The following is a 13546-nucleotide window of genomic DNA, read 5'->3' as shown; positions in this document are numbered from 1 at the left end:
AACAGTCCCTCCACGTCATGAAAATCTTAATTGAAAATGTGTTCTGATGGCAAGATTGGCAGCTCTGTGTATGTTTTGTAACATGAGTATTAAGGCACAGCACTCTATGGATTTATGAGGCAGTTACCGTGCACAGTTGCAATGCAGGCTACTTCCAATGGGACAGACTAACATACAGCCCTCACACTTGGAAGCCTTACAAAATAGTCATTACAAAGTTCAGCACAGTCGGCAGATTTCTGGAGAACTTTGTAGCTCAGTGTTGTCAGCCAGCTTGATTCTCATACTCAGAGGAGGTTAACCATTGGCCTCCCTTGATAACATAAAAATTTGTGACCTCTGCTGTTATGGATCTAACACACAACAACCTATATAGGAAATTACTAGCAAAACAGTTTGGTCCTGACACAGCTGAGGTTGAAGCCAATTAAGTTTTATCCATTTAGACCTTTAGGCTCTGGAAACACATGGCTGACACAGACTTACTGTGTGATTTTTAGGTTGGATTTTAAATTAAATATTGTCAGTAGTTAGTCTGTTATTGATATTTTTGTTACTGTAACATAAAATATTGCATTACCCAGAAGACAGTTCACACCTATGCTTTTCATAAGTACTATGTCACAATCTTGATTATGATTTTTGCCTTTTTGGATGGTTACCAGTAGATATTCCACCAGGAATTGTGGGGAGAAAAGGGTGTGAAGTGCAACTAAAGTTCTCAGCCAGAATTAATCAGATGACACTGAGTTTATACAATATGCATCTTGAATGGTTAGGCTAGTGATACTCTCTTTTGTTATGATTATGGGTATGGTTCTGTTATAGCTTGGTCATTAAAGCCCATGAAAAATCCCAAACCAGCAATATGTTATGTTGTCTCTCAATACTTTCAGCCCCAAGCCAATAAAAACTGGTCACAAAAAAAGTCCTAAAAGTTTCAATTTAAAGAATGCTAAACAGTGTCTTGAAATAGCTGGACATCTTAGTTTCCTGCAAATATTACTCAACAGAAGTAGACAGTGCATTTATCAGAAACATGACTTTCACTGTAACAGTGTGGGCCTTTCATGCATTTTTAATAGTGTATGGACAACAATAGAGTTCTTTGATGCTGAATAAATTATACATCATCACGCAGGCTTTGGTTACATAGATAATATACCTGTTAGCAATATCACTTTATTGATGGGTTTTGTCTTTTGTTGGAACTAGTTTACACTATAAAAAATGTAAGATCACCAGGCATCATTTAAGGACACACTAAAATAAATAAAAGTTAATGATATTATTACTGTGATAAATATAAAATGTGAAAGCATTGCCCTATTGATCAGTTCTATCTCGATTATGTGTCAAAATAATGTGACTTGTATGTAAGCAATTATATTTAGGTGAGAAGCACTTTGAATATGGAACAGGTGGAGGGGAAATCAATCCTGGTTTTCTGGGTCATGCTGTGTGTGACCAGGATACGGAAATATTCTTCTCCAAGTGCAGCTGAGTTTTATAGAAGGGAGAAGCTCTCTATGCTGCCTTTTCCTTCCCTTCATGAGGTTGTCGCACAGGGTGCACATCATCTCTGCTGCATCAGTGCTATGATCCTTCATGTAATATTGACTATCTGAAGGATAGTTTAAAGCTCCAACACTTGTTATCCTGAGAAGTTTCTTTTGAGTTGCATCACTCCTGATCTCACTTTTGATCGCTACCACAGGGCATAGTGTTTTGTGATACTTGCAGGCTACCTTTGACAGTTCGGACCTTTTTCATCCCCTATAATGATTAGGAATAAAGCTGGATATATTCAAAATGAGGAAAGTAATTAGGAGGTGATGCCCACAGAACTCATAAAAGGTATTGGTACAATAGTGGTAACCATAGAAACCTTATGGCCGAAGTGGTCTTCCAGGAGAAATGCTTTAATAATATATTGGCCAAGCAAAGAAGGCAAATATAATATGACTCACAGAAATGCCAGTCAGTGATTATATATGACTGCATTACTTTTGCGAGGTGTATAAGGGCACATATGCTGGTAAAAATGATTCGACCACTGGGGTTTAGAAGGAAAATACCCACAGGTGAAAGCTAAAATCATATTACCTATAGTACATTAACTTTAAGATGATGCCAATATGTTGTACAACAAATCTATTCCAGAAATTAGAACTGGGTATAGCATAGTATTCTAGCTAGAAACACAACTCTATTTCTCTGTGTGCAGTAATGACTGCAGAATATAATGCCTGTATTGCTTGACAACCAGCAGTATGTCCTGCTTTTGGTATCTTTTTGCATATCTACCCAATCATGTACAAACTCAATTTTGAATTCTGAATGACTTATCAAAGTCATAGTTAACCCTTTCACAGTGGGATTCAGAAAAAAACTGATTACACAGCAGGGCATGTGGCATCTATGTGGAGAGGTGAGAATCCAATTTCAGGACATCTTTATTCACAAAGCTATTTTATTACAAACCAGCTGCCAATCTTGTTATTAGCGCTGTTAGCTTTATGTAAACATGCAGGAGTGCCATTGTTCTTCTCTACTTACATGTACCACTGATATGTTTCAATACGTGACAGCACAAAGAACCAAGGAGTGTGTGAAGCAGTTATTACACATATTGCTGCTACTGGTGCTTTGATCAACATGTTTTTCTGTGAATAGTTTGCTCCATAGAAAAATGGAGGGAAATTCTCTGAAGGGTAGAAGTTACCTGTACAGTCTGATATACCTGACTCTAATCATATGACAGGATAATATTTTGAAATCGGTATTGACCATTAATGCTCTTGCATCAAATTAGAGACACACTTAAAAATAAACATAGATATTGTAAAATTAATTTGAAACTGCAAGGTCACACTTTACAAACAATAGAAGGCTTGATGAAGGATTTCCATTTGCTAATGTGACTTTGTAACCGAAAATAGTTAAAAGAATTCATATGGTTGTCGTTAGTCATGACCTCCAACGAGAGCTCACTTTGATTTGACCACTCCCATCAGGATAGAAATGTTTCATCACAGGATAAATGTGACCGCTTGGAACAACTTTGCAGCGACTCTTGTCTCTACGGAGACAGGTTGATCCTAACCGTGCCAGCATCATGTTGCTCCACTCGTTTTTTTAGGGTTTTCCTTTAATTTGTCACTTGTCTGTTGCTCCATGTTATCTTTTTTTGCTCTGGAATTGGTGGTCATTATGTGCCTTTGTCCAAAGTAACATTAAATTCTCAGCATAACTCTTGGGCGCAGGCACTCTGACTTGTTACACAATTAGCCTTGGAATAGTTCAATTTTAGCCTGACACTAAAAGAAGCATGGAGCCGGCGGAAAAGACACTCCAATTTGTCCAGTTCCACGCTGCTGTGGATATGAGTAATCATCCAGCTATACTTGCTGATTGGCTCTGAGAAGTGGCTAGCAATGAACAGCAACACCATGAAGAAGATATCCTTTTTTTATTCCTACTTTAGTCGAACTAATAGAGAGGTAGTGTATCATTAGCATTACAACCTTCTTAAACAGTAAAAAAGAGCAATCCTCAGTTCAGCCAACTACCTACTGAACTTACCATCATTAGTTAGCACCAGTCTATGGGATCCCAGTGGAGCTTGACCTGCTAATATAATCAATTGTGCCCACTTGCTTACTTTAGAAGACTGTTATAGCTAGTAAAGAACGTTTTGCTCTTCAGTCATTCAGTCAAACATTTTTTTTTTTACATTTACTTTACAAGACACAACAATCTACTGTAAGGCAATACATCAACATACATGAACACATACAGTACAGACCCATTTGAGGTGCCAGTGAATGCATACATGCGCACATAACCATTTAATTTATGTAAAGCTGAATGTTTTAGCTCTTAGGTACAGTACTGCATATAAGTAAACTGTCATTTATTGAAAAAAATGCAAATTAATCTGTGAATTTGTCTCTAGATTTATTGTCACCATTCACATCACTTACCTCATCCACCCTCTAAATAAAAATTAAACATAGCAAAGGTCTTGTTTTGCCATTGTAACTTCTAATTACAGTAATAAGCATAGAGAAAAAATATTTTTGCAGCTAAAACTATTTTTGCTGTCTTTCTTCAATCTAGCTCTTGCATTCTGATAAGTTGATCCATTAATGAAATGAAAAGAAGCTAACGCTCATTATTCAGCTCATTATTTAGTGAAAGTAAAGAAAGGGTGGAAATAATTAGACCTTTGATTCTGCTGAATACATTAACAGTGTGGACACATTTGAGATGCATACTGTATAGAGATGTTACATTTATATAAAGCTGAAAATATAAACAGCTCAATCAATGGCTTGACAAAATGTATAGACTTTGTTCCATTGGCCACCCACTGCTTTAAAATTAATTTAGACTTTCAACCTTTATTGCAAAGTAAGATTGTTTTAAGCTTCTTCCAGTTCATCAGTATCACTCTTTTGCCTCAGAGCCTACCTAAATTGAAAACATTTAAAAACAAATGAATACATTACTTCTGATTTTCTCACCCAGCAAGCACACAACAGGAGAAACAAGAAAACTGACATGATAAATTTTGCCCATGAATTAAATTACCTCAACCCAACAAGCTCCAAATAGTAGATACTCTAAAAAGCCACTGCTGCCATAACCATGCCAGCACAGGTCAAGTGTTTTTCAGCCATTTTAGACAGTTTGACAGTAGTAATGTGCACAGAATCTTTTGTTATATCACCCTATATCTAGTCTTTATTCCCAGAATCTCTGAATTAAAACTGGCTTGACATTCATTTCTTCAGACATGGAAAATGCAACAAAATACTAAGGTCTCTAAGTGTTATGAATTCTTTTTCATGTGTCTAAAAAGAAGCTGATATCAAATGAATCTTTAATGATAAGGCTGGAGAGTGTTTATATCTTATCTTTTGTTTTGAAGCCCACTGGTTTCTTCTGAATATAGTTTTTTATGCTCAGTAAATGTTTCTTAAACAGGAGTAAATTGTGTTCTAGTAGAATGATATGATGCACTTGTGAGTATTTATTGCAGCAGGACAGTGATTTTGTTATTGGCTCAAAATACAATACAGTGCCTGTGTTCACAGCAGTGTATCTCACTGATGTTTTTTTTAATTGATTATGGACAACAATCTCTATACAGAGAAATAAGCTGTGTCAGGGTGTGGCTACACAGACAATACTTGTTGATATAATTACATTATTGTTGGCTTGATACAATTATCATGGTATTTTGCTGACTATAAGAAACATAGAAAACATAGATCAATTTATTCTTTAGCGTCTCCTGTCAGTGTTTTTATAGAAGAATCTTTGTGGATGAGGTTGGTATGAACCACATATTTCTCTGTGATGAATCTTTGCATGCTTTTTGTTTCTCCAGATACTTGTTGACTTAGACAGTCCACTCAGTAATTCATTGGTTGTGTCACAAACATGATTTATCACATTCCAGCTGAAAACCTAGAATGATGCAACACAGAGCTGGGAGACAAGTGTGAAAGGAAGTAAGTTAGTTTCCACCACTGACTGTATACAAAAGGTGGACAAATCCACCATGATATCAGCACATTAGTTTTCTGAAGAATGGTTTTGAAGCTCAAGTGTGGCCGTCGCCACATTGGTAGTGCTTCATTCTGGCTGCTATGGCCACATATAGCAGGGACCTCATGCGAGCGGCCCCACACTTAATTATGCATAACTTTTAGTCTCAATATAACTTAAACAGGTGAATTATATAAAAAGAGACCCCCCTTAAAGTTCTCATGGAAAGGGGAACCCAGCTATAGAGACCAAAACAATTTTTTGTACCAGCTTCTGGAACTGGAACTCAGGTTTTGGCTTCATTTCTCAGCCTCAGTTGTTGCTTGGTTTCCACAGCACAAAATGTGCCCATTAGGAAACTGTCTCAGCTCAATTTGTCAGTCAGCCAGTGTTCTTACCTTGCAATGAGTCTCTACAGTCATAGTAAACTATACAGCTACAGAGATTAATCTACATACCCACATACTGTATCATGGCTGTAGTCATGGTACATGTACTGTATTATCTGTAAAATACTGATGAAGTGTGTGTCATACCCACTGTTCATAGGTATGTAGTTCCCAGAAAAATAACACAACAGAATCTTGAATCTTAAATATGATGTTTATTATTTACCATGGGTATAAGCTATCACAAAGATGCTATATCAGTATGAAGTACCATTCAGAAGTAAAATATAACAGGAACTGCAACAGTAAAAGCAAATGGCAAAGGTAAAAATAAAAATAGGCTGATAATCTCATTAGCTCTTTTCAGAGCAAATGTTACTACTTTACAGTATGTTGTTAGCAAAGTGGTTGCCCAGCCTCACATTGTTAGCAAAATCTGTGAACCCACTGGAGAAATGAAATCATCTATGTGTATACGAGGCTGCATTATGTATAAAAACCATGCCAATTTTTCTCATAGAAATTTCTCATTAGACTCATTAAACCCAACTTGAGCAGAAGTATTTTCATGAGCTGAGGTTCCAACACGTCTTACCACATATTTTGGTTGCATCTACTGTCATGTATGATGTGTATTTTTGAAGCCAGACCTCTGCACAGTTCATACAGTACTGTGTATCTGGCAATTACAGGCTATACTTTCCATATCTGGCTAGACTCAAAACATTGTGGAGATGTTTGGTTAGCTGGGAACTATTGAGTACTAGCATGGTTTTGAAGAGCCAGTCCATTTATCTGAAGGATCATTAAAGTTTCTGTGTAACATTTAGCTGTTTCATATGGAAGCAGCATGTCAGTGCTTTATAAAGAGGGACTATTTGTGGAATCAGAAATGGGTTTTCAAGCAACAGACGCAATGGCTTTTTTAATGAGACTGAGGTGGCTCTTGTGGTGAAAAATGTGAAGCCGAGTTTTAGCAATCTCTGAAATGCAGTAGGCAGTTGTGTGAGACATTTTTAGCTTTTCACTGGAGTGCAACCAGATGGGAGTTTGTATGGTACTGTAGCTCACCCTGAACAGGCATGCACACAGACATACACATGTAGTCTCATACATACACACAAAACATGATTTTGGCTGCAATAACCCTAATGATATAGATTTTTTTCACATTCTTGAATCATGCTTCCAATCAACAGTACTCACTAGGTTTGTTTCTTGAAATGAAGAAATAAGTGTTTATGAAACATGTCCTCACCAGCCCATGCTTAGTTAGCCTTGCCAAGGTGAAGCTGCAGTTGCTGGATAGGCCTCTGCAACCTATATAGTCTGCTTAACTGCTTGGGGGCTGTAAATGTGGAGCCTGTGCCAAAACAGATAAACTCTGGCCACTGGTTGTGTTTACACCAGACTAAAACCTTGACATATGTTTTGAAAATGAACATCTGCTGAGGCTAGTGATAATCCTATAGAAAACCCATTAAGTACCCGAGGTCCACAGATAAGATATACAGTATCCCTATATTCCCTCTCAGCCCCTATCATCTTGAAACTGATTTCCAATAACATGCATGGACCTGAACTCTTAAGCTGTCTTGGCTAATGCTACTTATCTGGTCTTAAAACATTAAGCGAGGTCTTTTAGGAGGTTAAATTCACACTGACTACCCCAGTAAAAGCTTTAATTATTTAATTTAGTGTCAGACGTGGTTTCCCCTTTTATCTAAAATCCAGCGGACGGATTTTAAGGGGTAGGGGGTACAGGCTACAGTTTCAAGTGAATGACTTATCTCATCTCTGGACTCCACAGAATGATAATACCGGCCAATGTTTTTCATTTTGTCATATTTCATATGCTCTTACACAAGCTGCCACTAACTGAATGATTATCATTTACTGTGAGTACCATTACACTAAATCGTTATTATGGCTGACCTCACATCATTTACATGTTGACATAACGATACCAGCTGCCTGGAAATGTGGAGATGATTTACATTTTTATAATTTCAAAGTACCTGGATTGCCTTTCAAGATGAAGGACCTAAGAGGCCACTGTTCCGATTTTTTGTTGTTGCTAAAACTTGAGCATAAAATCACAATACAATCATTAAATAGTCTCAGATGACTAGGTTGTTATGATAACCAATCCATGCGGGTGTTTTGAAAACTTTTGATGTCTCTCAAGGCACTAGTAGAGCCTTATAACACACAAAAGTTGAAGTTTTAATACATACATTTTAAAGAATTTCTTCAGAAAACCATTACTACAGACTTTTAATCTTATATTGAGGCAGAGAGACATTTAAAATGATAATCTTATGACTGCACCACCCTCCTCCAGTGGTAAGTGTACTGTTGGTGTGCTTCATGTCTCTGACATTTCCATGTGTACTTAAGAAATGTTAAAACATGCAATCATACATGAGCAAGATTATTAACAGTGAGTGGTGAAGCAGACTGAGCGATGAGAAGGCTCTTTATTTGAAGACAAAATGTTCTTGACTGTCCGGCATTGATCAGTGTCACAATTATGCTATGCTGATGCCACTCTGCTTAGAGTAGCCTATGAAACAAGTAAATATATGTTTCCGGTTTATAATAAATCTCAGCTATATACAAAAGCCCTGTGGCTGTTCATGGGGGCACAGGTGGGGTCCAAGGTGGTGGAAAACATCTAAATACGTTTACTAAGTCCCTGAAGTACAATTGTGAGGTATTGATACGTTATTTACCTTATTTCAGTTTCCTGCTACTTTTATACTAACTACATTTCAGAGACTAATATTGTACTTTTTACACCAGAACATTTATATGAAAGCTTTAGTTACTTGTTAAGTAAATTTGCAGATTCAAATTATAGATACAGATATAATTAACAAATCATTATTATGTATTGTGACGGGGAGGAGAACACCTGGTTTGTCTTTTTGTGGTTTTATTGAACGCAGTATGGAGACAAATGAAAACGCTGTCCGAACTGGCACCATGTGCTCTCTCAAGAAAATAATAAAAGAATAAACAACACATCTCCCAGAACTTCACCATCGCCCGCCAACAGAACCAAAAAAACACGCCCACCTGTCATCCATCTTATCCCCTCCCGCACCTGTTCCTCCCCCCATCCCACATTGGCCAGAACATCGCGGCATTTCGCAGAAAACAGCGGTAACACACACAGTAAATGGTAACCAATACATGCACAGCTTTCACAACAGTGTCAAACCCATTTGCACACAACAGAACACACGAACATCGGTGGCCGGTCAGGGCCGCCACAGTATTATTACTGATTAAGCTACCCAACAGTAGTGTATATAGAGTTGTTCAAATTTGCACCACCTTTGCCAGCATAATTATGCAGGGCTATCAGTCAGTCATTTTGTGTGAGCAAACATGGTGTAGCACTGTTGAGCCAGTCATATCAAGGTTACACAAGGGAAGCCAGAAACCTGTACCACAAAGCAATTTCAACTTACCAATGTAAGGCATATGACCACCTAATTAGAATTTACTGAGAAGCTGTAGAAACATTAGAAATTTGTTTCAAATATTGAAACAAGACCAAGTATATGCTGTAAATAAGTGCAGAAATTATGTCACCATGAATTTTTGCTGTTTTTCTGAAAGCGAATAAACTATTGGATATATGTGAGGCACATAATAAAGTCACGGTTTTACTACTACCAAAGCAGAGAGAGAGGAAAGAAAGAGAAAAGAGGCCTGATAAGGTCAATCTGACTGGTACTGTATGTTCATATTCGTGGGAATATTTAACAGTATGGGGAAGAAAGCCATTTTGTGCACTTATAATACAGCTTATATAATTATTTTGAATGATAGTCTCTCCCTCCTTTTATATAAAGCACGTTTTAAAACTTGACAAGAGCCTTGAACCCTCAAACGATACGACTGATCGCCATGGTGAACTCTTTTGTCAACATCAGGTTCCTGTAGTTTTAGCAGTGATCTGATTGGTTAATGAGGATAGGTAACCATGGTTAAATTTGAGCCAGCTTCGTAATTCCCTGAGGTAAGTCTGTAGATTGTATGCTAACCCACTTTGCTGTACAAGCCCCAGATTAAGCTGATTATAAAGTGAAGCCCCTCTCTACAAAGAATAAGAACTCTAACAACTGAGAAACAGAGAAACCTGGCTTGTTTTTCTGTACTGCCATTAGATATTTGTAGGAATTGGCTATCTAACTAACTAGCTAGCTAGCTAGCTAGTTAGTTAGTGGCAATGGAAGACCAAAAACAGTTTTGTAAACAAACAACAGCACGAGTGCAGTGGATATATAGTATGACATGGATGTTGACCTTCACCTCCTCATGAAAGGAGAAAGAGCTACAGCATCAAATAATGTAAGTCAGATGACTACACCGTTTGACTGTCACTTTGCTAATTGAGTTGGTTAACTGTCTCTGTATGATTGCCTCTGTGTATACAACGGCTTCCTCTGCGTTTGTTAGGGAGGTTATATCATGTAACGTTACAGTACTTTGTTTGACTGGACATAAGCTTCTGCATTATTGTTCTGTGATTTGAGAATGAAGCTGTCTATCAGGTCTACTAGTTGCTTGAGAGAATCCCTTCATCCTTGTTTAGCTTTTGAGATGTATTGATGTGTATGCTGAGCATATAGATAAAAAGCATAGGTAAAGCATTAAACACATGCCTGAACCTTTAAATCAGCCATTGTTCCAGGTGTTTAATCTTTTTAGTATTCAGTATCTCCTGGTCTGCAGTATCATATTTGTTATGTTACCAGCATTATTTCAGTTTGATGTGGACACAAGTCTGTAGTCTACAGTACACATCATCCTAAAGTGAGCAGTTTGACTGACAGATAGGCAGATGGATAGCTTTATGAATTCCAGAGGGAAATTACAGTGTTGTAGCAACCAGACAAAAACACAAGGTAGATTAAAAACAACACAATTAAAAGCTACATTATATACAACAACTAAAATTACAAAAATAAACGAAAAGATAAATTAGAGACTAAAGATGGATCTATCTACAATATATGCTGTACATTGACAGTAATAGCTATTCTGTACATTAGTGTAAATCAGATGGATCTAAAAAAAGCTGTATAGTAAAGTGAAGGGACTGGTAAAAGATTTGCAACATCTTGCGGCACACATTAAAGGACCTGAACTTTTTCAAAAAGTAGAGTCTGCTCTGCCTTTTCCTGTAGACAGCCTTTATGTTGCATTTTCAGTCTAGTTTGTTGTCGAGGTGGATTTATGTTGCATTTTAGAATGGTACCAATCTGAATTAGTTAAATCTGCAACAGCTAATCCTTTTGGATACTTAGGGCCACAGAAGCAAGAGGTTAATAGAATAGACATATTATTACCATTTAAGATGATATAGTGAACTTGTCAAAAAACTGTTGCTTATTTACACATTCTGTGGTTACAGAGCAACAGTATTATTCATTTAGAAAGTTTCAGGGAACATGGTGTATGTAGGGCCATGCTGACACTCTTAAAAATCTGTTTTTGGTCTCTAGAAGCTCCTGAGGGAAATATCTGGCTCTTTAGTTGCAACATGCTTCACCAGCTTGTCTCTGACTTTGTCTTTCTGCTGTTTGGTGCTCAGCAGGTGTGTTTTTAGAGCTTTTACTGAAAATAGCTCCCTGCTGTGATGGCTGAAAACAACATTATGAGAGTGGTGAGAGTGAAACTGGTCTGCACAGATAAACAATGAGCTGAAACTAATTTAACTACCCCTCTAAAAGAACAGTTAGCCCCAGGCTGGCCCCTGTGGTTTAAATGGGCCAGGACTGCTACTGCTGAAACCACCCTAAGTTTGAAAGCTCTACACAGTCACACAGGTGTATTTATAGTAATTAACTCAGCTTCAACCATAATGATAAAAAGAATTAAGTTGCCTTGCCATATGAAGTACAAGCCAATTTTTATATGCCACCACTGGCCAATCAATAGACATTTATCATCCAATATTCTTTGTGTACATAGCAATAAATGAAAATATAAAGTGTACAGTATGGTTTCTAAACCAGCAGCCAGACTATACCCTATACATTACGATACACACTCCATGTACTTTCACTTCCTACCTCCTTGATGGTGTTCAGTTATTGTTGAAACTGGTTTTGAGTGGTGTTGATTCAACTTTATGGTCATTTTGGAGATGTCTGTGCTGCTGTGCTACTATATCACATGAATCACAAAGACATTTCTGTTATTTAGCCTACCCTCATTTATATAACGGGGGTGGACAAAATAATAGAAACTACCTGAAAAAAAAAAACACCACCTTGAGCAAAAACTGAACTTTATCACCTTCATGAAGGAGGATTTATTGCAGGACTGTTTTAGTGTGGAGTGCCTAATAAACTTGCAACTGAGGGTATGTATACATTAAAACTGGACTCTTTGCAGTGTAATTTAAATATATAAGAATGGAGCCAGTCATGAACAAACACCTGAAACTGAAAGAATTAAGTGAAATGGCATATATTACACAATGAGCACACCAAACTGTATTCTTTATCTTAGTCATCAGGATGTTAGGCTTTAGGAGTAAAGTCATCTCTTTCTTTTCTGAATCAGTGTATTCAAATTCTTTCTATAAAATGTGTTGTACTGCTGGGGCTGTATTCCTCCTGTAACAGAATAGAAAAAAGTCTTTGTTCAAGTTTTGCCAAGTATATATAGAATAGGACCTGCAGTTTATTTTATTTGTGGTACTGCATGGATTCACAACATCCAGTACCAGTAAGTATTACCCATAGACTAAGGCATGTGAGAAATGAAAGAAGTAAAAATGTAAAGCATTATCACTGATTTTTATCTATTTTTATTACATCAAAGAACTGTAACTAGTGTCTGTGTAATAGTCTATATTTTCTGGGACTTCATTATTCACAACCCACTTCTCCGTGATTTATCATCTTGGAAATATATTCATAGCACACTCCTTTCTGTTCTTTTTATGATTTCAACAGAGTTGACAGTCAAGTTGAAATTTTCTATATTCATGAGACCAAAATAACAGTCTATTGCACAGTGAGCCTGTGGGGGAAAATGGGAAAGAATAACATAACAAGTCCAGACAGAGAAAGCCACATAGCGGTGCCACCACCACTTCCAATCTGTAGCCGGAGATGAGTATCAGTCTGGTCAAAGAGCCTTCCTGTGTGCCGGAGTCGTCCTTGGAACTATTTAATCATAACATGGAACACTGTGGCAAATTGTGGCTTTCTGATTGGCCCATGCTTGACAGCCATGACCATATGGTGGGAAGTGATATACCTACCTGCTATCTTCCTGTGAGTGATGTCTCCAGTAAAAATGATTACTTCATTTAACCACGCATTATTCGGTTGGCTAGGGGTTGGAGCAAAATAAAAATTTATTAGGCCATCGGGTGGTAAAGCACAGCACATCAGCTGAGCCTTTTGGAGTGTTTGTGTGATTGCCTGAAATGTGACTAGTTTGATAAAATAAATCACAGATACTGAACAAAATATTTATATAAGGTGATCAATCCTTAAAACAATACACACAGCTGCTTATAATGTCTTTCAGTTTTTATAGTTTTCATATTACTTCTTCTTGTT

The sequence above is a fragment of the Monopterus albus genome, unplaced genomic scaffold, assembly GCF_001952655.1.
Source record: "Monopterus albus unplaced genomic scaffold, M_albus_1.0 scaffold2.1, whole genome shotgun sequence".
NCBI lineage: Eukaryota > Metazoa > Chordata > Actinopteri > Synbranchiformes > Synbranchidae > Monopterus > Monopterus albus.
This window is presented reverse-complemented; position numbering follows the sequence as displayed.